Source organism: Halichoerus grypus, chromosome 5 (assembly GCF_964656455.1).
Source record: "Halichoerus grypus chromosome 5, mHalGry1.hap1.1, whole genome shotgun sequence".
NCBI lineage: Eukaryota > Metazoa > Chordata > Mammalia > Carnivora > Phocidae > Halichoerus > Halichoerus grypus.
The window spans coordinates 94,981,500-95,006,544 of record NC_135716.1 but is presented as its reverse complement, the minus strand read 5'-3'; the positions used below and the strand labels follow the sequence as shown (position 1 = coordinate 95,006,544).

At 44.6% G+C, this 25,045-nt stretch overlaps 1 long non-coding RNA gene across 1 annotated transcript; it reads right to left on the bottom strand.

Annotated features, from left to right (window-relative positions):
* Positions 1-15,426: 15,426 nt before the first annotated feature.
* Positions 15,427-20,103, bottom strand: LOC144381755 (uncharacterized). The gene is made up of 3 exons (XR_013447537.1): positions 19,967-20,103; positions 15,895-16,018; positions 15,427-15,601 (listed from the first exon to the last, which is right to left on the bottom strand). It is a non-coding gene; the product is annotated as an uncharacterized LOC144381755 (long non-coding RNA).
* Positions 20,104-25,045: the final 4,942 nt, after the last annotated feature.

The window sequence follows — 25,045 nt, the reverse complement described above, 5'->3', positions numbered from 1 at the left end:
GGCTGACTGTCTGAGAAATGAGGAGTTGGCAGGGAAGCTGGGGTGAGGGAAGCTGACCAGAGAAACCAGATCAAACCAAGGAGGACATAGTCAAGATCAAGAGAAGCAGGAAGCTATGGAAAGCTTACGAGTTGGAGAACAAAGAAGAACAAGAGCTCCAGGAGCTGACCAGGGGACTTGACACCCAGAAAAGACTAGAGAGAGAAGTTTGGAGCTAAAACACCAGGGAACACCACTATGGCCTGTGAAGAGCCTATCTTTAGCTGGAGATCCTGGGACATGTCTTCCAGAGAGCGACTGGGGATTCCCAAGCTGGATGTAAGGATGCCTGGGGCAGGCACATCAGTGAGGGGGGTGGCTGGGCTGGGAGGTCAGGGATCCAGGACCTGACCATGACCAGCTCTGTGACTTTGATCTAGTTGTTCCTTGGGTGATCCTGTTTCCCTATCCTGTATCTGAGGGTGTTGAACCAGAAGATCTTTAAGAGCCCCTCCAATACAGACAGTGCAGGATTTGTTCAATGTTCTGTTCTGGGCCTGCTGTGATACTGGCTGGCTGGTCATACTGGACAAATGCGTTGCCCCCTCTGGGCCTCCAGCTCCTAAAATTCAGAGAGTAACCAAATGTCTTCTCGGGCCCTTCCAGCACTAATGACCTGTTATCAGGGGCTGTTTGTTAACCATAAAAAAACAAACAAAAAAGGCTGGAGAGCCCAGCCAAAAGACCTTGCTTTCTCTGATTGACTGACAAAATCAAAAGAGACTTACTTGGGCTGGAGGTGAACAGGAAAGGGGGAACCAGGAAGTGGACCCAGCTTCTCTGAGCCTCCCTCCTCTGTTCTCTCCTTGTACACGTTTTCATACTTTTCTCACAAACACCTCATGGTGCTTACCTGCTTCTAAATCTGTTGCTTCCCACCCCCTCCTCTAGCTTATAAATTGTGAGCTCCTTAGACTAGGGATCTTGCCTTACAGATTCACTTTTTATCTCTACTGCTTGGCCCAATAAATATTTGCTGAATGAAAGAACAATATAATAACTTTGTGAATTAATGGCATAACAATTATATACCAAATTACTTTGAGAATAATTATTTGGGGCAAGAGAAGTGAAATGCAAATAAAGGGTTAGATATATCTGTGTGCATACTAAAAATGGGCTAAGGTTAATAGGTAGTAAGCATCAAATTTGTTAACGGATTATGTTCCTCCACATTGCCTAACAATATGTCTCTACACCCTAAAGAAAAATAATTTTTATGAGTAATTCACTCTGATCACTCTATGAGGAGTGAGGTCTTCCAGCAGAGAATGAGTTAAATGCTGATCTCACTGTCAGATTTCAAGCCTCTGACTGATCCTCTCTTCTGCTTCCTGTTTCTGGAGTAGTAACTGAGCCACTGCTTACTCAAGCTTGAAGACAGGCTGCAGAGAGATTCTCCTTGGGCTGGAGCTTAAGCGGCATGTTCCAACTGATTTGACCAAAAATCCCTGTGGTAAGGTATTAAGCCTTAGCCCAACCAATAACACAGGGGCTTGTGGTTTTCCAATTGCTGTGTGTGCACAGCCACTTCAAGAACATCAATGGAGATGTGGCCAAGGCAAGGCAAGATCTGGGGTTTCCTAGGTCCCCTTGGTCTTTTCCAGAGAAATCTCCAGTGCCTTGAATGCTTGAAGGGAAAACACCCTGAATCTGACTATAGTAGTTGTCATGTAGAAGTCAGAGAGGTGAACTGAGGAAATGAGGATGTCTTAGAAATTGTTTACTTATAAGGAACTGAAAGTCACTTCAACTAACTTAAGAAGAAAGGCATTTGTTGTAATGATGCAGGGAAATTCAGAGAACCAAACTGTATCTTGGAGAAAGCAGAAGATAGATGGCACAGAGATATGGAGTTAGTGAAAGGTTAAGGAAGTAGAGATAGTAACTGGATGGCTCTTTGAGAAAGTTCAGCAATAAAACAGAGAAATGAGTCAGTAACCCAAGGGAGTATTGGAGAAGAAAAGGTTCTTGGAATGTAAATTAAGGAACAGCAGTCAGAAGAGGAGCAAATAGGGAACAGAGAAACGAGATAATTGATGGACAGTAGATGCTCAATAAATACGTGCAAATTAATGGGAACCACCTGCGCTAAAGAGCATTAAAGTTAAATCTGACTCAAGGGACGTTGAGCATATTTTCTACATTTCTATCCTCATGTTAGGTGACTACTCTCTGACTCCTCAGGCACTGCAGTGTGAGATTGGTGCATTACCCTTAAGGAAATCAACAGCCCTTCCAGGACTACAACCAGGGAGCAAGGAGACGTTGCTGCAGCTCCCAAGGCCATGGGCAATTCCTGATGCCCCCTGCCTTGGTTCCTGCATATTGCAGAGGCCAGACAGAGTGAGGAGACCAGAAAGCAGCAATAGCCATAATCACATTTCCTACTTGCCTCCATGAATCATTATCAACCAGATACCAGCCCCAGTAGAAGTTGGCCTTTCTCTCAAAGGGGACTCTTGTTTCCTAGCCAGGACAATAGGGTTTCTGGAAAAGGGGCCAGTGGTTCAGGCTAATTATTCTAGCCATCATACTGGAGTTAAAGAGGTAAACTGAGTAAATGAGATGTTTTAGGAGCATTTTGGTTGCAAGGAAGAGATGTTCACTTTTGCTAGCTTGAATAAAATGGAATTTATTTTGAAGACCCAGGGGAATATCAGAGAACAAAATTGTAAAAAAAAAAAAAAAAAAAATACAAGGGGCCTCATAGGAAATGGGGAGTTGACATGTTCTTTTTCTGCCTCTATCCTTTTTCCACCCCAAACTGCATGTCTTTCAAATCTTCCATGTTATTTTCTCTATCTTTTTCTCTCCCCAGGCCAGTTTCTGTGCTCCTTCACCCACTTTTGCATGGTCTGTCATGAATGCCCTGAAATGGTGGCCTCACCCCACCACCACCACTAATGAAATCTTGCAGCTCAGCAACCCTGAATTAATGGCTCCATCTCTAGTCCCATTCCATATTCCCTGCAAAGAGCCATTTATTAACTCAGCTAGGGCCAGGTGTCTACATTAGCACAACCAGATTATTATAGAGATAGAGATACATGATAATTAGAGCCAGCCCTTCCAAGCTGTGGATGGGCAGGTTTTCTAACAATAAGGTGGCATGGGGAGAAAATGAATGGCATATTTAGTTCAGAGGTTCTGGCTGAATGCCACACTCTGGGCTAAACTCGATTTGCCAAGTGCTATGGAAAAAGTTGACTTAGTCTCTCACCTTTAAGGAAAACTTCTTGCTCATTTGGGAGCAAGGGGAGGAAAATGCCTAGAGATTTGTCTATTAGATTATAGATTTCCCTATTGCTTCATGCCTTCACCTCAAGATAGGTTGGGGCCAACACCTTTTCCCTACAGGGTTTTGCTTTTCTGAATACAATGATGAGTTCCTTAGTGGCTCCTGCCCAGGCACAGAGATTGTTGGCTAGTTCACCTCTTGGGCAGGGTGAAGAACTGAAATGGATTAAAATCATCCGGAGAATGTTCTCTGCCCACAATGGGCATTAAAGTAGACATCAACCACAGAAAAATATATGGAAAATAACCAAATATTTTGAAACTAAACAACTCATTTCTAAATAACCCATTAGCCAAAGAATCACAAAGGAAATCAGAAAATATTTTCACTGAGAAAAATAAAAACACAACATATCAAAATTTCTTTTTTTTTTTTTTTGAAGCTAAAGCAGGGCATAATGGGTAATTCTTAGCATTGAAAACCTTGTATTAAAAAAATAGAATGGTTTAAAATCAATGACCTAAGCTTAGGAAACTAGAAAAATAAAAATAAAATCTAAAGTAAGCATTAGGAAGTAAATAATAAAGATAAGAACAGAAATCAACGAAATGCAAAACAGAAAAATAATGAAGAAAGGGGCACGTAGGTGGTGCAGCCGGTTAAGTGTTCAACTCTTGGTTTTGCCTCAGGTCATGATCTTGGGGTCATGAGATTGAGCCCCATGATGGGTTCCATGCTCAGTGCAGAGTCTGCCTAAGACTTTCTCTCCCTCTCCCTCTGCCCCGCCCCACCCCAAAATAAATAAATCCTTTAAAAAAAAATGGAGAAAAACAGCAAAACTAAATGTTTCTTTTAAAATATCAATAAAAGTGGGCACCTGGGTGGGTCAGTCGATTAAGCATCTGCCTTTGGCTCAGGTCATGATTCCAGGGTCCTGGGATTGAGCCCCATGTTGGGCTCCCTGTTCAGCAGGGAGTCTGCTTCTCCCTCTCTCTCTGCCCCTCCCCCTGCTTATGCTATCTCTCTCTAAAATAAATAAAATCTTCTTAAAAATTAAAATAAAATAAAATATCAATAGAAGTGATAACCTTCTAAGCAGACTGATGGGGGCAGGGAAAAGAAAGAGAACAAATTATGAATATCAGGAATGAGAGAAGGGGCATAACTACAGATCTTACAGATATTAAAAGGAGAATAAGCAAATATTATGAAAAAATTTATGCCAATAACTACAACTTACATAAATGGACAAATTCCTTTAAAGATACATGTTATCAAAACTTGCTCAGGAAGAAATAGCTTGAATAGCTCTGCATATATGAAAGAAATTCGTTTGTAAAACCCTCTCCATAAATACAACTCTAGGCATGAACAATTTTACTGGTGGCATTTAAGGAAGTTATAATGCCTATTTCACATAAACTCTTCCACAAAACAAAAGTTGAGGGGACACTCCCAACTCAGTCTGACTCCAGCATTACCCTGATTCCAAAACCAGTTGGTTAGTCTAAGAAACCTAAAGTACAAACTACTTTCCAACATGAACACAGAAACAAAAATCCTTAGCAAAATTTAAGCTAATTGAATCCAGCAATACATAAAAAGGCCAATACATCACAACCAAGTGGAGTTTATCCCCAGAATGCAAGATCAATTTAACATTAAAAATCAATCAGTAAAGCCACATTAACAGTCTGAAAAAGAAAAATCATAGAATTATCTCAAAAGTTATAGAAAAATCATTTGCCAAAATTCAAAATACCTCTTCATGATAAAAAATTTATGCAAAATTAGAATAGAAGGGAATTTTGTCAGCTTCATAAAGGACCAAAGAATATATGGGAATACACGGGAAACGTATAGCTAACATAATACTAAATAGTGAAAAACTGAATGTTTTTCTCCTAAGATCAGGAACAAGGCAAGAATGTCCACTCTCTCCACTCTTATTTAACATTGTACTGGAGCTACTATCAAGGTGCAATTAGGAAAAACAAACAAAAAAGCATCCAGACTGGAAAGGAAGAAATAAAACTCTTTACCCTAAAATTTACTTTCTCTAATTTCATAAGCTCATCATTCTGACATGATGGGATTTGGAAAAGTCCCACTTATCTACTGTTACTAGGTAATGCATCCTGTCCCTATGTCTACCATCCCTCTTTTTAACACCAGAAGGAGGACTGCTTGGGACTGCACAAGTCAAGGACTTCCATTCTGATGTCATAGTGCTAGGGTTCTGGTCAACCTTCTCTCTCCTCTCCTCTCTCTTCTGTTCTCTTTTCCTCTTCCTCCTCCTTCCCTTCCTCCTCCTCCTCCTCCTCCTCCTCCTCTCTCTCTCTCTCTCTCTCTCCCCCCTTCCCTTCCTCCATCACCACCACCCTCTCTTCCCAGGAGACCAGATAGTTAAGGAGGTCAGTGCTAAGCTCCTGCTTGAAAATGCTCATCCATTTCTCCCCTTTTTTCACACCCTCTCTCATTTCCAATAGTCCAGATTAATAAAATGGCCTCAGAATATGCTTAGGCCTAAGAGTTCCCACATCTTGAAAGGGCAGAGGAGAGAAAAGTTGTAGGCATGAGATCAATATCACATCAAGCTACTTTTTGCTGGCTAATACGCTCTCCATATCCTGATGGGGATAGATGATATTTGAGTATGATTTAGGGAGAAAGAGGCTCAGAAGCTCAACATGTCTTGATTCTTGGTACTAAGCTGCCTCCAGCCTAGGCAATAGGAGTTGTCCATGATGGCATAGCCATATGACTAGAGGACCATACAGAGGTTTGATGCCAAAGCCTCATAGTGATAAAACTGGGGCATTTGCTTAATCCTGCCTTCTGCATACCTTGCTTTCAGGAACACTGCAGAGTTATCAGCAGCTAGCACAGACAGCCAAGCATCCAGAAACCTAGGTCCTTGTCATTTTTTGCTCAATCTTCCCCTTCCCAACTACTATGATCACTCCACAGAGAATAAACTACCCCTACCCAAAATTCAGTTCTGGGTGTCAAGATTGATGATGCTGTATACACATAGGCAAAGAGACTATGAAAAGTTTTATTGCTTACATAGTGAAACTCTTGGGAAGAGCAGGATAGGCTCCCAAGGGGCCAAAAATGGCTTGAAAGAGAGCAATGAAGGACAAGTGGGTTGGAGTTTTATGGTGATTACGGAATGGGGCTGGGGTGAGGACCTGGGCTTGGGTGGTTTGAACCTCCCACTGATGCTAAAACAAGAAGCACCTTGTTTTTCTTATAAGCTTGCCCAGATATGGGGCAGAAAGAGAAAGGGAAGTGGGCTTTAAGAAGCTGTCAGCAGTCAAGTATCAGAAATGAAATCAGACTCTTTACTGCAACAACACTATCAGTAATTCTTCAAAGGGCTGCCTCTCAACTCTCTGCCCTCAGTGTGAGGAGCGTCCATCAGGCCCCCACCCAACAACATCTGTCTTTGGGAAGAGCAGTTGTCAGGTTGGGAGTATCACTCCCACACAAGAAGCAGCCATATGCGTGGATGTGACAGGACCTAATGAACTTGCCGAGAATATTTAAATTTCTAAACAGGATAGCATATTTACTACCGTGTTTATCCCTAAGCATTTGCAGTAAAAATCAAAGTGATGCCATTATGTGATCCCCCAGTGGCATGTACTTGGAAGCTCTTCTTTTTTAGCAAAATTGATTTGGGGGTTGCATATAATTCTCCCTTTCAAACAGCAATTGAAAATCTGAATGGTGGGGAATTAAGCAGAAAAATATGGACAAGCTTAAAGCAAGAGCAGGAAAGAATTTGCACAACTACCCCTGGGAGGTGGCTATGACAGCCTTATCCCTCTCTACTGTCCTATCACAGGGGCTATCCACAGCATGACATAGAGGAAAACACCTTGGCTTTGAAACCATCTGACTCAAAATTTAACTCTGGGTGAGTCACTTAACATGTGACCTTAGGAAATTTATTTTCTTACAACCTCACTTTTCCAATCTGTACTTTAGGGATAATAATACCTACCACAATAAGATTGTTATAAGGAAAAAAAGGAGACAATTCATGTTAAGTTTCCAGCACAATGTATGCCATATATACAATAGGTACTCATTAGTGAGTGTATTTCTACCACTATTACCACCACCATTATCCATTATCTACCACCATTAGGACTACCAACAGTATCAAAGAATTGTGAGTTTTAACAATTTTTATCTCTCCATTCTTCTGTCCATGGTGCATAAATTACTCTCCAAAATTACCAATTGAAGGATCATGTCTGTACCTTAAAACCCCCAGAGAACTCACCACCTCCTTGGCATACTCAGCATACTCCATCTTCTGGGCACTCTAACAAAAAGTTCAACCTCAAACTGAACTAAAATCTAGCTTGCCATGGCACGGCATCTGTCAACAGAAGAGTATTCTGGGGGATATTAGCAGTTGGGTAGGAAATAAAATGAAGACTTTGGTTTCCATTTGTGACAATATTTCAGATGAGATATCTTGAGAAACCATCAGCTACAAAGAAACCAAAAAAGACTGTATGAAATATTTCTAAATATCTTTTTAAATGTCTACTGCGTAGCAGAAGCAGCATGACAATACAAAAAAAAAAAAAAACAAAAAATCCTCATAAGCCACAAAGGAGACAAAAACAGCAACTCAGAGATGTGAGCGCTAAGGAGCCAGCTGCCCTGAGGACAACTGCTTATCCCTGGCAACTGGAGCTTCCTTTTTAATGGAGTTTCCCTGGAGAAAGGCCTGGGCCTGCGTAAGGTGTAAAGGTAAATCTGACACCCTTGCATGAATCTGAGCCCCTGAGAAGCTGATCCCCTCCGTGAAAGGGTGAACCAGGAAAAATAACCCCAAAAAGGGAGACAAAAGGATGTTTGCCTGTCAGAGTCTTGAAACTGACCGAGGAAAGAAATTTAAAAAAAAAAAAAAAGGTCTCTCTTGACACACCAACTTATGGAGAATATGTGGAATTCACTCTATCTGAAAAGTTTTTAAAAATCCAATAATAAGTTAAAGAGGTCTCAGGTCAATCATAATCCCAGATTGAGTATACCAAATGCAAATTCTCTCCAGAGTAATACACGTTAAACTTAGACTCAGAGAACTTTCACAATTAAGCTCCAGTGAGCATGATCTCACAATTTAAGTACATAAATTAGACCCACAAAGACTTCAGATATTGGACAGAATATAAAATAAGTGTGTTTATTAAAAATGAAAAATAAAAATAAGAAAGGATAAAGTTACTAACATTGTATCTTGACAAAGTAAAGACACACATTATAATTTTAAGGGTGATCACTCAAATAACAGAAATAGAATGTATAATGTCCAAATTCGTGGAGATTGAAAATACAAAGTTTTTAAAAACCCAATCCAAAAGAAAGTAAAAATGGAAAGAAAAAAAACAATATTGGAGGAAAATAGAAAGCACAAAATAAATGGTAAGTTTGAATTAACATGCGTCAGTAATAACGTTAAGTGTAAATAAACTATGTTGTCCAGTAAAAAGAGAAATATAAAGACTATTGGACTAGATGAAGAAATAAAATCTAACTAATATAAGAACAGAGAAAGATTGAAAGTGGTGAAAATGTCAACCAAAATAAAGCTGGCAGATTTCCACTCCCAATCAAGATGGAATAACAGGGACTGGATTTACCATCTTATCAAAAACAACCACAAAAGGACAAACTATAGGGAAAACAATGTTGCCAGTGTCACAAAGGGCAGTGATCCTGAGAAATGGAAAACAAAGGAGACAAGCCTACAATCACCCAGGCTCACTGACTTGAGTTTCCAGACCATACATGGCACAGGGAGAGAGCATCCCTGCCAACCCAAAGGATTCCCCGAGGTCAGGAGATAAAGCTGGGAGGCCAGGCAGGTCAATATGGATAGAGTTAGCAGGACAGGGGACCAAAGAAGAGAGAGCTACACAGAGAGAGAACTCCAGAGATCTGCATTCAAAAGGGTACTGATCAGTGTACAGTGAGGAAACTATCCAAAGCCAGGGAAAGAACCACCTGGAAGCTAGCTATTTCTGACGACATTGGAGAGCTTACACAAAGAAAATGATAAATTTAAAGATTTAAACTTTCAGCATAAGCCATGGTCAGAGAACTAGAGAGTGTCTATGGCGGTTCTAAAATTATCCTCTAATCCTTGTAGCCACAGAGCAGATATGGCTGAAAATAAGATTCTAAATGTCATTGTGCCTGTTGCAGAATTACAATACAAGTTTAATTCATAGCTTTACCAGTTCTCCTATGTGAAACTTAGGACTTGACTATACAAAGGAGTAAAACCTGAGACTTTGAACAGAAACATTTTGGTGAACTTGGACGAATCTAAGAAATTAAACCACTTACATCCCCTGAGGCTCCCTTGCTTACTTCTCTCTTGCCCAAGGGGACTAGTCAAACTTGCAGTAACGTCACCCAAGACAGTTGCCTTTCAGGGGATTCTTCTGTTCCTTAAAACTCACCCTACACATACCTCTTGTCTCCAGATTCATAACTATGAGCAGATCTCAGTAAAAATCTCATGCAAGAGGTCATAGCTTCTACACCCCAGAGACTTGCTTGTTTCTCCTCATTTATTAGAAATGGAGGAAATAATGTATGGGTGTGGATTCTGAGGATGGTATATTACTTTAAACAAGGCAGAATTTATCAATACAAGCACACTTAGCTGAGAATCTGTATTTAATGCATTTGCTTTAGTAGTAAGAATGCCTCTAACAATTTGCTTGATTGACTGAAATCTGAACTCAATAATGGTTTATAATAAGTGAAATTGATATGCCAAATTCACTGACATAAAATAGAGAAGAAATTGAGCTGTTGGAACTCCAGGGGCAGCATTCAGTGGCATTATCTTTGCATGTCCCTGGGCAGCAGTGGCTCATGTAAACAGCAGTGATTCATAACCAGACAGGTCCTGTGGGGGTGAATCATTCTGTGCTTCCTGCTGGTCTTCCTGGCTTCTGGCCCTTTCTCTGAGCTTGGTCCTCCAGCCTTCCTGTAAGTACTATATTTACTTTAATATTCCACCCCCAAATTCCTTCTCCATTAAAGTTGGCCAGATTTGCCTGTAACAAAGAACTATGAATTATGTAATTTGTATCTTTATCTTTCAGTTACAAAGGCTACATAATAACTCATCATATGGACTTTAATTGTGATGGTAACCTGTTTCCCAGGCCGAGCCTGCACGTGAGAGAAGACTGGAAGAGGGGGTGTCAAAGTGGCAAGTACAGGAAATGCAAATAAAAGTAAAATGAGGTATTTCACACCCACCAGGTTGTAAACAAATAAAACTTCTGAAAATACAAATGCTGGTTAAATATGTGAATAGCAGTCAGAGGGTAAATTGGTACAACCACTCTGGAAAAGAGTTTCTAGTAAAGTCAATGGCATGCATCCTTCCTTTGACCCAGTAATACCCACACTGAGAGATAGATCACAGAGAAACTTGCTCATACTCACAGGAGAAAGTAAGATAAAGGTCACAATGGTGTTGTTTCTAGTAACAAAAAAGAAAAAAAAAATGGAACTACCCCCCAAATGTTCAATAGGACATGGATACCTAGCTTGTGAAATACTGCATGACAAGGAGAGCGAATTAATTATAGAACGTATCAACATAGATTACAGAAGATTACAAAAAGAATGATTCCAAATTGGTGCAATATTTAAAGCAGGTGAGACGAAAGGATATATTATTTGGGAATACATGCAACAGTGATCAAATTCTGTTTGGAGTTACTTCTGGATAAAGAAGAGGAATGTGAACTGGGAGGGGCACACAGCCAGGCTTCAGAAGGATTGGTAATATTCTGTTTTGTAAGGTATTTTACTACTATTTTAAAGCCACTTGTATGCATTATATATACTCTTTTAGAATTATAAGATAATCAGAATTTTAAAAAAACAGTTTTATGACTTAGCTGGCTGCCTCTTTAAATACTCATGAAGTTGAAAAAGGTAATTAAAAAAAAAGAAAATGTCTTCTGCCTAAATTATTTTATTTATTCTCCTGCTAAACAGATTTTGGGGGTTTTTTGGGGTTTTTTTCAGATTTTGTTTTGTTTGTAATTACAGGACTCCGAACCTTTAATATAGTAAAATGAATCATAAATCTCTGAAAGAGGGATTTAGAATGCCATAATTCCCAAACTTTCTTAACCATGGACTATTTAGACTTAGAATACCTAGAATACAGATATGGTTTGAGAAAAAAAAAATCTATCTGTCCTAGTTCCATGCCACACCTCCCACCCCCCAACCCACAACTATTCATTTCTGCACTCTTGGCTGCAAACCTTCGCTGTGTTGAGGACACTGCTTCTCTGTCTGCCTCCCTGGACTCCTGTTCTTTGCTGGCTCTTGGGATCCTAGAGATCTTGTTAGACCCACGAGCTTTGAAAAAAATATATTCTTGCTCCCATTCTGGCCTGAGGCAGGATCTTTCTGGGCCCATCATCCCCAACATGGACTGGCTTTCCTGCCAGCACTTATATGGGTCTGTCTGCTCAGCTTCTGCTCCAACACAGCAGATAGATGTGGCTCCTGATCACACCTCTCCCAGCCTTCTCTCTCCGCTGCACTTTGCCAGATCGTATGGGGTGTGACCTGAGAGAAGATCATGAGACTTGAAAATAATTCCCCTGGGGATGGGCAGACCTGGAGCGACAGAGAAGAAAAGACTGAGGCTCCAGGAAGGGATTGTGGCACTTGCCCATGAGGTCCCCCCAGAGTGCATGGCCGTTCCTGAGGCCCAGATTATAGCTCAGGACAACAGCTGAAATAGCTACGTTTCTTCAAAGAGAAGAACCAGTCTGAATAGCTGGCTAGTGAATATGGTTTGAGGAAGTCAGGCAGCTCACAGACAGAGGGGGATGGAAGCAAAAAGACTTGCAAGAGCCCCCCCCCCCCCCCGGGAAACCTCTGGGTTGGATGAGGAGGAGATGCAGGGCTGAGTGCCAGGCAGTTAGGAGCATTGTGGTACATTGTGGACCTTCTTGGAAGGAATGATTGAGGTTCCCTACTATTACATCTAAGAGTAGAGCTGGGGGAACACTGTTACAATGCTCTTTTCGTCCCCTCCATCCCTCTTTCTCTCTTCCCCACTTATGTGGCCTGGGGAAGCAGAGGTAATAAATAACAGAAATTCAAATTAGTGTGTTGCAAGGTACTAAGTAGCATTCAAATCTTTAAGACAAAAATCCAATGGTCTAAGTTAGGGTTCTTTGTTAAAAGCAGTCTGGCTACTGTTCAGAGAAAATGAATTATTTTAGAAGAATATCATAACTCACAGAATCAACAGAAGACTGGAGAACCAGGCTCTAACACAGGTCCAGAACCCAGGATGGCCAGTAGAAGTGATCCAGGTCACTCCTTAGACCTGGCTGGGCAGAACAGCATCTCTGCCACCACAGGCCAATGCCACCGAGGGATACTCAAAACCCACATGCCTAAGTGCCAAATCCCCAAGGCTCTGCAACACTATAAGAATGTCTGCACTGCTCCTGAATCCTTAGCGTGTGCGAGAGTAGCACCTGAGCCACTGAAGCAGTGTCTTAGTCCAGCCCCCTGCTGGCCCTTGGGCTGGGAAAGAGAGAAACTCTCCTCTGCTTTCCATTGGGAGAGAAAAGGGGTCTGCCTCCAAGGGGGGCTTTTCCCGAAACTGGAACGTGGGTCTTGCTTGCTAACCGGCCGAAGAAATTGTAAATATCCACGATAACATTATAATCGTGTGTGCTGTTTTCAATCAATATCTGGGAATAAAATGAGTGTGAAATGACTTCACGTTAATAAATGAAGAAATGTTGTATGTGTGTGAAGGTTGCGAACTGTGAGCAAGAAAAAGCATTTCAAAAGAAAATCGAAGGACCCAGCTCCAGAGGCTGTAGCACAGAGGCTAGAGGAGTAAGACATGCACATGCCAGACCTTCGGGGAACCAGCTGAGGGAGAGACCGCAGCTTCCTCTGGGCTGGGACGGAGCATGGACCAGAACAGTAAACTTTTCCACCGGGTCCAGAGAGGACCAGTGCCGCAGGGGCCTCCAGTAAAAGCCTGAACTTGACCGAGCAAGCCCTCACAAACAGAACTTCTGAGACTACAGCGGCAGGTTGACAATGGTCATCTCAGTGATGGGATTCACAGGAAGTAGTTTTTTCTATCTGGAATGTTCACTTCCTCAACTTTCTATAGTAAGTGCATGTGGCTTTCAGAATCAGAAAAGAAAGGGCGAGAAAGAAAAGAAACTCCAGCCGAAGCTGACCCTTCCTCTTCTCTTCCTGCCAGATAACAACTAGGAACTAAATGTGCAAGAGGGAATATGTCCCCGGTATGTGTAAAAGACAAAGTTTAGCACACTGCAAATCTGCGAGAAACCAGAACCTGGTCCTCGTGGCTTGGTTTGGATTGGGTTGGGTTGGTTGTAAATGTAATTGCTCCTAACTGGGCTCTCACTTGGCAAACAAATGGAACAAAAACCAAGAAACAACATCTTATTTCATTTGGCAAGGATTTCTCCCTTTAGGTTTGACATCCCTATCAAGACTATTGATACCACACTGCTATTTTTCTGGGAGACCCCTCCAGTCCTCTCCAGAGCAGCCCATTCAGCTCCCAGAGAATATGCACAGATTATTCTACTGCTGTCAAGAGTGTCTCCTTGGAAAGTGTGAACACACCCTGAAGTAACACCATCATGCAGAAGGCTGGGCACTGAGGGGACCAACCCTGCAGAATGGAAGCATCATGCGGGATATGCAGGTCCCCAGAAGGTTCTAGAGACCAGGACAGGGTGGGAAGGAAATTCAATCCAAAGAAGGACGGTGGGTGGTGTGACCTGAGGAATGCAGAACAGGTCATTCCTAAGAAATCTATCTGATGTGTACCAAAGGAAATGTTGCGAGGTACTAAGTAGCATTCAAATCTTTAAGACAAAAATCCAATGGTATAAGGGAAGGTCCCAAATGCCAAGGATCTGAGAAATCAAAACTGAGATGCACTTGGGCTCCATTCTTAGGCACCACAAGTCCAGCCTGACCTGGCCTTCAGGGAGCTGTCCCCACCCTGCCCACAGGCCACATGTTCAGGACTTGCCTTCCTAAGGCACCCACCAGCCCATTCCACACCTCACTCCATGTTCCAATCTCTCCATTTTATTGTCCCTGCTTCCTTGGTGCCACTCCAGCCCACTGCTGTAGCCCACCCTCCTTGCTAAAAGGGTGATTCAGAGTCACTCATCACTCTTCTTGACCAGACGCAAATTGGTGCTACGAGGTAGTAACGAAAGAGTTAACACCTTGGCGAGATTCTCTCCCTCTGTAGTCAGAGAAATCGAAAGAATACCGAGACAATTATACAGCTAACCAGTGGCATACCAAAGAGGGGTGTGTGGTTGGAGTGGTCCGCCCAGGTGAGGAGGAGCCTTTTATCAGTGATGTTGCTTGGAATCATCAGCGCATGGCAACCACAAAAATCAGACTGACTTCTTGGTTTCATTATTGCTTTAAAGTCCTCCGTAGACAATACACCTCCTTATTCCTTGCACCCAGGCAGGCCACCCCAACCAACCTCCCTTGGCACCCCAGCTCTCTGAAAGTCTCTGTGTTGTGAGCAAATCTGCACTTTTGTGGCCTTTATCAATAGTCTTTGAATTTTCTGTTCATAAAATGGCATCCCCAAGTGAGAGACAATTGAGACTGGGGGACGCTGAGATGTCATGTAGCCTGACCCTCTCATTCCACAGTGAAGGGAACAGGTGCAGAGAGATGAGGTGACTTCCTAAGTTAGTGGCAGAGCTGGGTCCCCACCTCACGTGGTCTGGGCCTCTGCGTCCAGGTCTGTATCTACCACAGAAGGAGGCACAGCTAGTCAGGATTTTACAGTTATTTATAGGTCCCTTTCTCAATTCAACCAAGAACTTTCTCTTAACTTTCCTTAGCTACCTAGTGCAGTAATGTGCTCTCTGCCTGGGCCCCAAGGCAGCTTTCTCAGAGCAGGATCAAAACCCATCCCTTTACATCCACCTGAACATAGACTTGATGGCCCCCTGGATTCTACTCACAGAATACCTCTGCATTAACACAATAAAACGTGTGGGAAAAAATCTCACCTCCAGGCATGTGGTCTCAGGGTCAACGCTTCCTGTGCCGCTCTGAATTTTATAGCTTTTTCAGTTGGCGGTTCCAGGCAGTTTGCAGCTTTAATCACTCAGCACCCTTCCTTCCAAAGCCAGAGCTTTTGTAAAACCTCCAAGTCTCTCTCTGCTCCAGCCATCCCAGCAATCTCAGCCCCTGGGGGGGGGGGTGAGCAGGGGGGGACAGTGAACTCACTTCCACCCTTCCAGATCCAATGGATGTCCTAGAGATGGGGGTGGTGGTAACCACCAGCATATGCAGGACTCTATCTTGCTACTGTTAGCCAGAGGGGGTTTCTTCTCCCAGCCCCCTGTGATACTGAGACTGGTGTGATGGCCACAGGTGCCCTCCAGAACAAGCAGATTTAACATGGGCCAGAGTAGGAGCTTTAAGGAACGAAGCAAATCAGCTGCCTCCCCCAGAGCAACAAATCGTGACCCGGTACCCACCATGAGGACCATTCCCGTTGTCCATTATTTTTAGATCATGCACGCCATTCTTCTCCTCATTAGCCCAAGTCATCGAGAGTTCATGGTTGGTGTGGCTGAATCATTCCCAAAGTGACTCAGCCTCCTGATTAACAAGAGAACAAAGAAGCTTGTTAGTTCACCATTGCTTATAGAATGAAGTCTCAGCTCCCTAGCAGGGTTTCAAGGACTTTTCATAAACTGACCCCAACCAACCCCACCAGCTCTATCATCCGTCATCATAGAGCCCCTCTCTTTCTTCCCCACACCTCCACAATCTGTGTCTACTGCCTACACATCCTCTAGGGCTCAATAAGTCCCTTCTCCAAAAAGTCTTCCTTGACTGCTTCTAGGCCCCTCCTCTGAGCTCCCCTACTTCCATCTTAGATTTATCACCCCGCTCTGTAATCATGCCTCTTTGTTTCTTCTGCTAGACTGTAAGCACCAGTAGCTCCACTGTGTGATAAATGTGCGGCCATGAACAAGTCCTTGAAACTCTCTCAGTTTCAATTTCATCATTTGTAAAGGAAATAAGAGTGGTGCCCACTCATAAAACTGTTAGGAGGAATACCTAAGTTAATGCATATTAAGCATTTAAAAAATATCTGCTGTTATTATGATCAGTATTTGAGGCAGAGCCAAAGTTGATAATCTTGGTCTCCCCAATATCTAGCCCAGTGTTTGAGACACAAAAAAATACTCAAGAATTACTTGTTGAATAAATTGATAAATGAATGTGTTCCATCTTAAGCCTAACTATTTGCATTTGCTAAACATTCCATGCTTTTATAAGTCTTTGCCCTTATACGTTCTGTTTGGAATGCCTGTTCCTCCCCACCCCACACTATACCCATCCACTTTCTACCCGGCAAACTCCTACTTACACTTCAAGACCAAGATCAAATGTCATTTCCTCTTTTCTACCTTTCCAGATTCCCTTGAAGCAAATTTATCTGAGCTTACACAGAACTTTGTTCATACCCCCATTATCATGCTCATGTCATTGTCTTGCAATTATTGGAATGTTTGTTCTTATGTCAATTTCTCCCTCTTTACAGTGAGCACCTGCAGAGCAATGACTGATGTATATCAGTCATTGTAGTAGCATTGTGCTGGCATACATCAGGCACTTAATAGGCAAAGAAGTTCTCCAACAAGTGCAGAGGTTGATCCCAGTGTCACAGAGATGGTAAAAGAAAAAAAAAAAAAAAAGCCTAAGGAACTCTTCCAGAGAGGCAGGGGATCTTGCTGTGTGCTTGGAGCAACACGGCCATTTCGTTGTTTCTGTTACTTACTGCAACAATAAAGAAATAATTCAGAAAGAAGCATCATCCACTATCCTATTAAGCTAACACATCCACTGCTTTCATTTTTCTCTGGTCCCCCTATGGTGCTTTATTTATATGCATGCATAATTTTATATAGTTCCACTCATAATGTAGACGCAAGTTGGCATTCTGCTTTTTTTTTACTTAATTGTCTTTCCTAGGCCTTTTTCTGAGTTACTATACTATCTACAAAATCATCTATTCTGGCTGCATAATATTCCATTTGGTTGCTTCTAAATTACAACTATTAAATATAATACTATGCCAAATATCTTCTTCTAATGGGTGATAGTTTTCAAACATTTCTCCCTATGACTTGAGAATTTAGAGGGGGGTGTTGACAATTTTGTGTCTGACTTTTTAAGTCCCAGCAAACAAAGAGTTGAGTCCAGGGGATCAGTTAAAGCAGGAGCATAGAATAATAGTTCTCAACCTCCAGATGTGCTTTAGAATCCTCTGAGGATCTTTTACAATGACCGATGTTACAGGCACACCCCACACCAGCTGAAGCAGAATCTGAGAATAGAGTAGTAGAATGTCCTAGAAGGTCTCCAGGAGATAGCAATGCCAGTGAGAATCACTGATTCTACCAAGTCAGAGAAGTCGCAAGAGCATCACAACAAACACTTTGATGGGTCCTTGTTCTAGACCAGAGACTCCATTGTCACCTGCTGGGGGTGGTCTCTCTAGACCACGGAAATTAGTGAGATCCAAAAGGCTGTTAGAGGCTCATGGGAGAAACTTGGCCAATCATACATCACCCATTCAACAAGCATTTATTGAGCACCAAACTGAAAAAAACTGTACCCCTCACTGAGCCTCATTATTTTTTATTCAGCTAAAAGCCAACAGTGTCTTTCCGTGGGTGCCTACCACTCTCACCTAAGGCTTCTCTGGCCTGCACAAGGGTGGGCCAGCTGCACTGGGAACAGCTCTCAGCCAAGGCCAGCAGGCTGTTGGTGCATCAGTACCCCTGCTCCCTCCCCCTTTGCTGGGACCAGTCTGAGGCATGTTCAAAACCATCTCCAGCGGCCTCAGTGGACTGAGCCCGCTTGCCTACAGCGGTCACCTCCCCAATAACACTTGGCATCAGCTTCTCTCCTCTGTATCTGCCCGTTTTTTCCCAGGTTCACGGCCCCCTGCTCTCACTGGCACTGACATTCTTATCTCAGGATGCAGCCTAAGATAGAAAAGTGGTTCCTGGTGGCTCCTAAACCTTCAGATGGAGGGTCTGTGGGAGCAGTCCAGGGGGAAGAACCCCTCTGCTGAGGGAAGCTATGTGCCAGGCGGGCTGCAGGGTGCTCGGCTGCCTGGGGGTGGCTTGTGACCCAAGCGTGTCGCACCGCCCCCCTCATAACTGAGTGCAATATTCAAATCAGGTTGAAGTCCTGGAGGGAAAGGGTGAGGCACAGGCCTGGTGGTGAATTTACAGAAACAGATTAACCCAATCTGCATACTAAACATCATGTAAATTATGTTATTTCAACCCATAAGTTTAGACATGTCCATAGGAATAAAAATTTATGACAGTGATAAGATATACGGTTGGTGTAAATAAGCCAGCCCAAGCAAAATATGCTGGAAGTGCTGTAGAAATTCTCCAAATTAAGTGAGTGATGTCAGCCCCAGCCTTCAGTCAGAAGGGGAAGCTGACTCCTGGCCCTTGGGGCCACTCTTTGCTGCCTCCGGTCCCCGCAGAAGGAGAGAATGGTCATTGCTCATGTACAAGCAAGGCAGCTGCAAACCCTGGGGGAGGGCCCTACCTTTGGAGGGGGTCAACCTTAAAGATGGTCACAGAAATCACTCCAAGATCCAGGAAAAATATTTTCAAGAATAGTAAAATAGTAAATAATAATAATAATATAATAGCTAACATTTATGAGGACTTAGTGTATGCCTAGAACTATATGTTCTACTCATTTAATTCTTATAGCCACCCCATGATGTAGGTACTATGATGATTCCCATTTTATTTTTATTTTTAAGATTTTATTTATTTATTTACATATTTATTTATTTATTTAGAGAGAGCATGTGCACACATGCGTTGAGGGAGGTAGGGGCAGAGGGAGAGGGAGAGAGAATCTCGAGCAGACTCCGAGCGGAGTGCAGAGCCCAATGCGGGGCTTGATCCCATGCCCCTGAGATCATGACCTGAGCCAAAATCAAGAGTTGGATGTTCAACAAACTGAGCCACCCAGGTGCCCCTATTCCCATTTTAATATGAGGCTCAGAGGTTAGGCATACATAGATAAGTAGAACTGACCTCAGGCGGTCTGACCCCAGGACCTGCATACTTAACCATAATGCTCTACTGCCCCCATTGAAGGTCACGCTGAAAGGAACTTTAAGAGTAATTTATTTCAACCTTCTCACTTTACAGATGGAAACTGAGGCCACGGGGACATGGTGACTTGCCCAAGGTAAATGGCAGAGCCAACACTCTGGCCTAGAGTTTCAGATACCATGGTCAAAGCTATTTCAAGTGCCCAGGACACCCCTTTCCCGATACTGCTTGCAGTGATCTGAGACGGGCTGGAATCAGGTGGGACTACCAGTCTGTCCCATGTGGCCCTGTGTCCCAGGTGGAGGTCTGCCTTCAGTAGATCTGCAAAGGGCAGAGCCGGGGAAACTCAGCCCCTGCTCTCAGATTCTCTCAGAGTTGGAATACTGTGCCCAGCCAATCTGGGATGAGGGAACCCAGCAGAACAAATACCAGCACTCACCTCTAATGGCTAGCTCCCCCTTCCAAGTGTGTCGACTCCCTTGGCCAAATCAGCACAGTCCCCAGAAGCCAGAATTTCTTGTCCAGGTTCATTCGGTTGCAAGTGATCCCCTATCTCAAACCAGCCAGGCCAAAGGGAGGTTCCAGGGGACTGGGAAGCCCAGGCAGGAGTGGGCTGCATCTGGTGGAGACATGGATTCGTTCCAGGGACTCAAACCATGTCTTCAGAACTTGACGTCTTCACCTCTGACCTTTCTGTGTGTGGGCCACACTCTCAGGGAGGCTCTCTCCATGTGGTGGGAGAGGGAACTGCACCAAGCCTGCATCCTGAGGGCCAACCAAGCAGACAGGGGAGAGCCCCTCCTCCCAGTACCAATACATCAAGTCCATGCGTTCATTCAACGAGGATTTAGGCCATACCTACTACGGTCAAGCTCAGGGGCACAGCCATAAACAAAACAAACGTAAATCTCATGCCCTTGCAGAATAGATACTCTATTGGAGGCAGGGCGGGGGGAAATAAAAAATGACAAAATAAGTAGATGAAGTATATAGCCAGTAATATGGTGCTAATTGCAGAGAAAATGCTAGGGAGATAGCAGTGCTAGGTGGTACATCATTGACCTGGAGGGAGGGGCAGAGAAGGCCTCATTGAGAAAGTGGCCCTTGATCTGAAGGAGGCAGAACAGTGAGCAAGCAGGTACCAGAAGGAAGAGCATGTCAGCTAAGGTCCTGAGGAGGGGTGTGCCTGGAATGTTGGAGGAACAGGGAAGGGGCCACATCACAAGAGCAGAGTGAGAAAGGGGACAGTAGAGATAACCAGGTCTAAGAAATCACAGCGGGGGGGGGGGGGACGTTTCATGTATGGCCTTGTAGAGAGAGAAAAATGGGTTGTCACTGAAGGGTTGGAGGGACGCTTTATGTATGGCTTTATAGAGAGAGAAATGGGTTGTCACCGACAGGCTTGGGGCAGAGAAATGACAGGCTCTGACTTACATTTTAAAAGCTTCATTCTGGCTGCTGTGTTGCGGGCTGACTGCAGGAGGCATGAATTGAGACCATGAGACCAATTAGGAAACTATTTCGGTAAGACAGCGGAGAGACCCTGGTGCTTCAACTGGACTGGAAGCAGTGGTAAGATTTGGGATATATTTTGAAATGGAGCCATCGTGACTTCCCGATGGGTCATATGTGAACTGGCAGAAAGAGAAGTGTCGAGAGGGACTCCAAGATTTCTTCTCTGAGCAACAGGAAGGATGGAATTGTCACTGAGATGGAGAAAGCTAAGAAAGACAGGTGGGAGGGAAGGGGGAGCAGTCAGGGAAAACCCACAGATAATCGTAGTGTTCCACGCCCACATCTAGATGAATCGCTGTGCAGGATGAATGGGGTGCACTGATAGGCCAGTCTAGGTCATGAGCCAGTGGTAGGAGGCAGGGCATCATGACTGATCGCCCCATTAGGACCTGGTAGGATGGGAAAGCCGTAACTCCTGCAAGGGAGGGTTGGTGGGTGTATCTTCCACCCACATAGAAAGACTAGAGAGAGATGCTAGATGACTTGTCCAAAGTCACACAATTTCCAGGAAATAGGCCCCTCCCCCTGTTTGTCCACAGACACAAAATCTGGCAGGCTGCAAACCTAGTCCCCTCACCTGGTAACAGAAGAGCCTGCCTGGAACACACTGGACTGAAGCCAGGTTGGCAAACTGCGCCACAGGCACTAGCCGGTGGTACTGATGATCAGAGGCAATAACCATCTCTGAATCCTAGCACAGTGCCAGGCACATAGAAGGGGCCCCCAAAGCATTTACTGAATGAGCAAACAAATCAGTTGACAGTCCACTGAGCTGGCCGCTGGAAAACAGGAGTCAGGAGCAACCACTGGCTCTGGACTGGCCCAGCTGCTAAGGTTCTTCCAGTGGGTTGGAAGGAGGGAGTGGAGGGCTGGGAAGGAGAAGAGAAGCAGTGCAGGATGCCTAGAACCAGGCAAGGACAAATGGGGCCTCTCAATGGAGAGAGAGAGAAAAAGAGAGAGAGGGGGGAGGCGGAGGGAGAGGGAGTGAGAACCAGAGCCCAGTTGCCCCGCATCAGGCTGAGCCCCAGGTTCTGGCTGCTCCTGCAGAGGAGAAGCTGAAGGTGGGCAGGAGGGACAGGAAGAACCATGCTCCGCTCATGTTACATCTGCATTGTTCTCCCCTCCTCTGTGCCCCAGAAGGCTGGCCCTGGGGGACTGCATCAGCCAGGCTCCCTCAGTGTTCCCGGCAGGTGTGCCAGTGGGAAGCACTGGCAGAGTTCAGAAGGAAGGAGGGAGGAGAGATGTGGGGGCGCTTCCTCCCCACACCTGCCTGCTTCGGGGCCACAAGTCTAGCTCTAACCCTCCCTGACTGTAGCTCCAGCAGGGTGGTCCCCTTTACACAGCTCCCCTGGGGGTACGGCTCAGTCCACCTCGTCTCTCCAGCCTTCGGGGGCTCACCATTCCGTGTTTCTGCCCTTAACCCTGCCCACACCTCTGGAAACCATCCCCTCATTAAGGCCTCTTCTTTGGAACCACCTGGGATAAATTCATTTTCTTTTGGGGACCCTGGGCGACACAAGCCCCAAGTCTCCCTGTGGAATCCTGAACATTCCTCCTTGTAACCAGCACCAAACAATGCCCAAGGTGCAGCTCCACTCATCCAAAAGGAAATACTACTCTGTATGGCGACAGATGCCAACTCCACTCATCTTGGCGAGCGTTTCATTATGTATAGAATTGTCAAAACACTATGTGGGACACCTGAAACTAATAAAATATTATGTCAATTACACTCCAAATACAATTAAAAACCAACACCACCAACACCACCAAAAGGCAGTTACTCAAGATCTACTTTGTGCCGGCCACGATGGGGGAGCCAGAAACAATTCTGCTTGGGAGCCCACTCTCTAGGAGCACAGTATCTAGCCAGAGCTGGGGCTGAAGAGGCCTGAGGGTCATTATCTGGAATCCCCTGCTGCTCTCCCCTTCCTATACCCCTCCTCGGCTGCCCTGGTGTGATGGCTTTTCTTTCAAGGCTGCCCCGGATCTTCAGTTGTCCTTGCCTTCTGGGTAAGGATGGAGTTGGGTAGAGGGTGGAACAGAGAGAGAGTTCCCCAGTGGGCTTTGTGCTGCTCCCACACTTCTCAGCACTTCGGCCAGTGACAGCACAGAGTGGACAGCCAATATGCATTTATCAAACAAGCAACGTGCAAAGGAGCAAAGTTCTTGCAAGGTGCGGCACTGGGCTCCCTGCAGGGAGAAGGAAAAACCCAGGCCCCTGGTGCTACGGAGCTCCATTATCAAGGCAAGAGCTGTCCCCGGGGGGGAAACACCAAGGGCAGACGTAGCGTGATTCTCAGAGGCCCAGAGAACCAAGCAAGAGATCACAGCTGAAGTTATCATACCCAACAGAGTATACCCCCAATGGAGAGCAAGAAATGTGCACACTGAGTGACACAGAGCTGTGGAAGAGTCTATATGGGCATGATTAAGAGCACAGTTTCTGGAACCAGACTAGCCAAGTTCAAATCTCACTTCTGCCTTTTACTTGCTGTGTGACCTTGAACGAGTTACCTAGCCACACTGGGCTTCACGTTCCTCATCTATAAATTGGGGATAATAGTAGTTACCTCATATGCTTATTGTAGAGACTAAATAAGCTATGAAGGAAAGGCGCTTCGAACAGTTCCTGACGCACACTGCAAGTGCTATATACGTTTGCTATTCTGATGCTTTGCTATCACAAAGAACAAGATCACATGGGCAGAAGGGCAGAATGCCAACTGGGTAGATATGCTAGTATTGAAGGTTATCAGCCAACTGACACCAAAGCGCTCTTTCTTCTTTGGATTTTCTAATTTGATGGACGTTTTGTAACTTTTTTGTACTATTACAAAACAATAGAACCATAACTCAATGCTTCAAAGTCACACGGCCGATTTCATCTTCTTTTGAAGATGGTTCTGTAACATTTCTGATGTGATTTCCTTCCCTTCTAGGAAGTGAAGGGGCACCTGTGATGTGGGACTTCATGTGGGAGTCCAATCCAGGAAAGGAGGAATTATAATTTAGTCTGGAGCTGGATCTAAAGGAAGCCCTCCCCTTCCAAATGGAGACCAAATGGCAGATACAGACCAAACAGCAAGCGGTCGCCCAGAATAAGTGAAAGAACAAAGCTTCTGGCATGGGTCAGAGTTCTGGTCCCCGGAAGACCACTTATGAGCCTTATGACCCCGGAAAAATGGCAACCTCCCCACGCCTCAGTTTCCCCACCTGGAAGACAGGTGTACCCTCTTCCAGGAATTGTAACGGAGATGATTAAAAAAGGCCAGGTCCACAGAGCACTGACACCAAGCCCGCCTTGTTGTGTGTGCCCCTGGACCTCCCACTTTATTTTCTTTTTTCTATTTTTTCATTGTTTTAATTTTGAGGGGTTTTTTTCATTGTAGCCGATAGACAATGTTACATTATTTCCAGGTGTGCAACCTCATGACTCTGTTCGTTAGGCTGTGTTCACAAGTGTAGCTGCACACCTTCCCCTGGGTCCTCCTTCCCGCTGGCTGCCGGGAGGGGGTGGGGGGACAGGGAGACCACAGCTGGCAACCGTGCCCTTCCAGTGTGGTCTCCTGCCAGGGAGCTCGGCCCAGGCGACAAGCTGCCGGTCCCATCCCAGCTGCTCAGAGGCCCCTCGGAGCTGGCCCCATTTCTAGAATCGGCTGAGGGCTTGTCAAAGAGCAAAGGCCTCCAGCAGGGTGGAAGGAAAGTTCTCTCAGAGCTTTGAAGCCCGCCACTCCTCCTCCCTGCTCGGGATGGTCCCCTGAAGGGGAAGATAGAGAATTTGTGATGAGCAAATGAGGACAGCGGAGAGCCAGGATTTGTATCAACAGCTTAATTCTCTGCTTTCTTGTCCGCCCTGATGGCTGGCAGCAAGGATAATTTGAAATGAAGAATGTTTTTCAAGGAGGAGGAAAAGTCCTTCATCTGAAACTAATTTGTTGTCCAAAATTGTCCTGCAGTAGCGGTGTGGAAGCTGCAGATTCGGTTGCGCATAAAAATACAG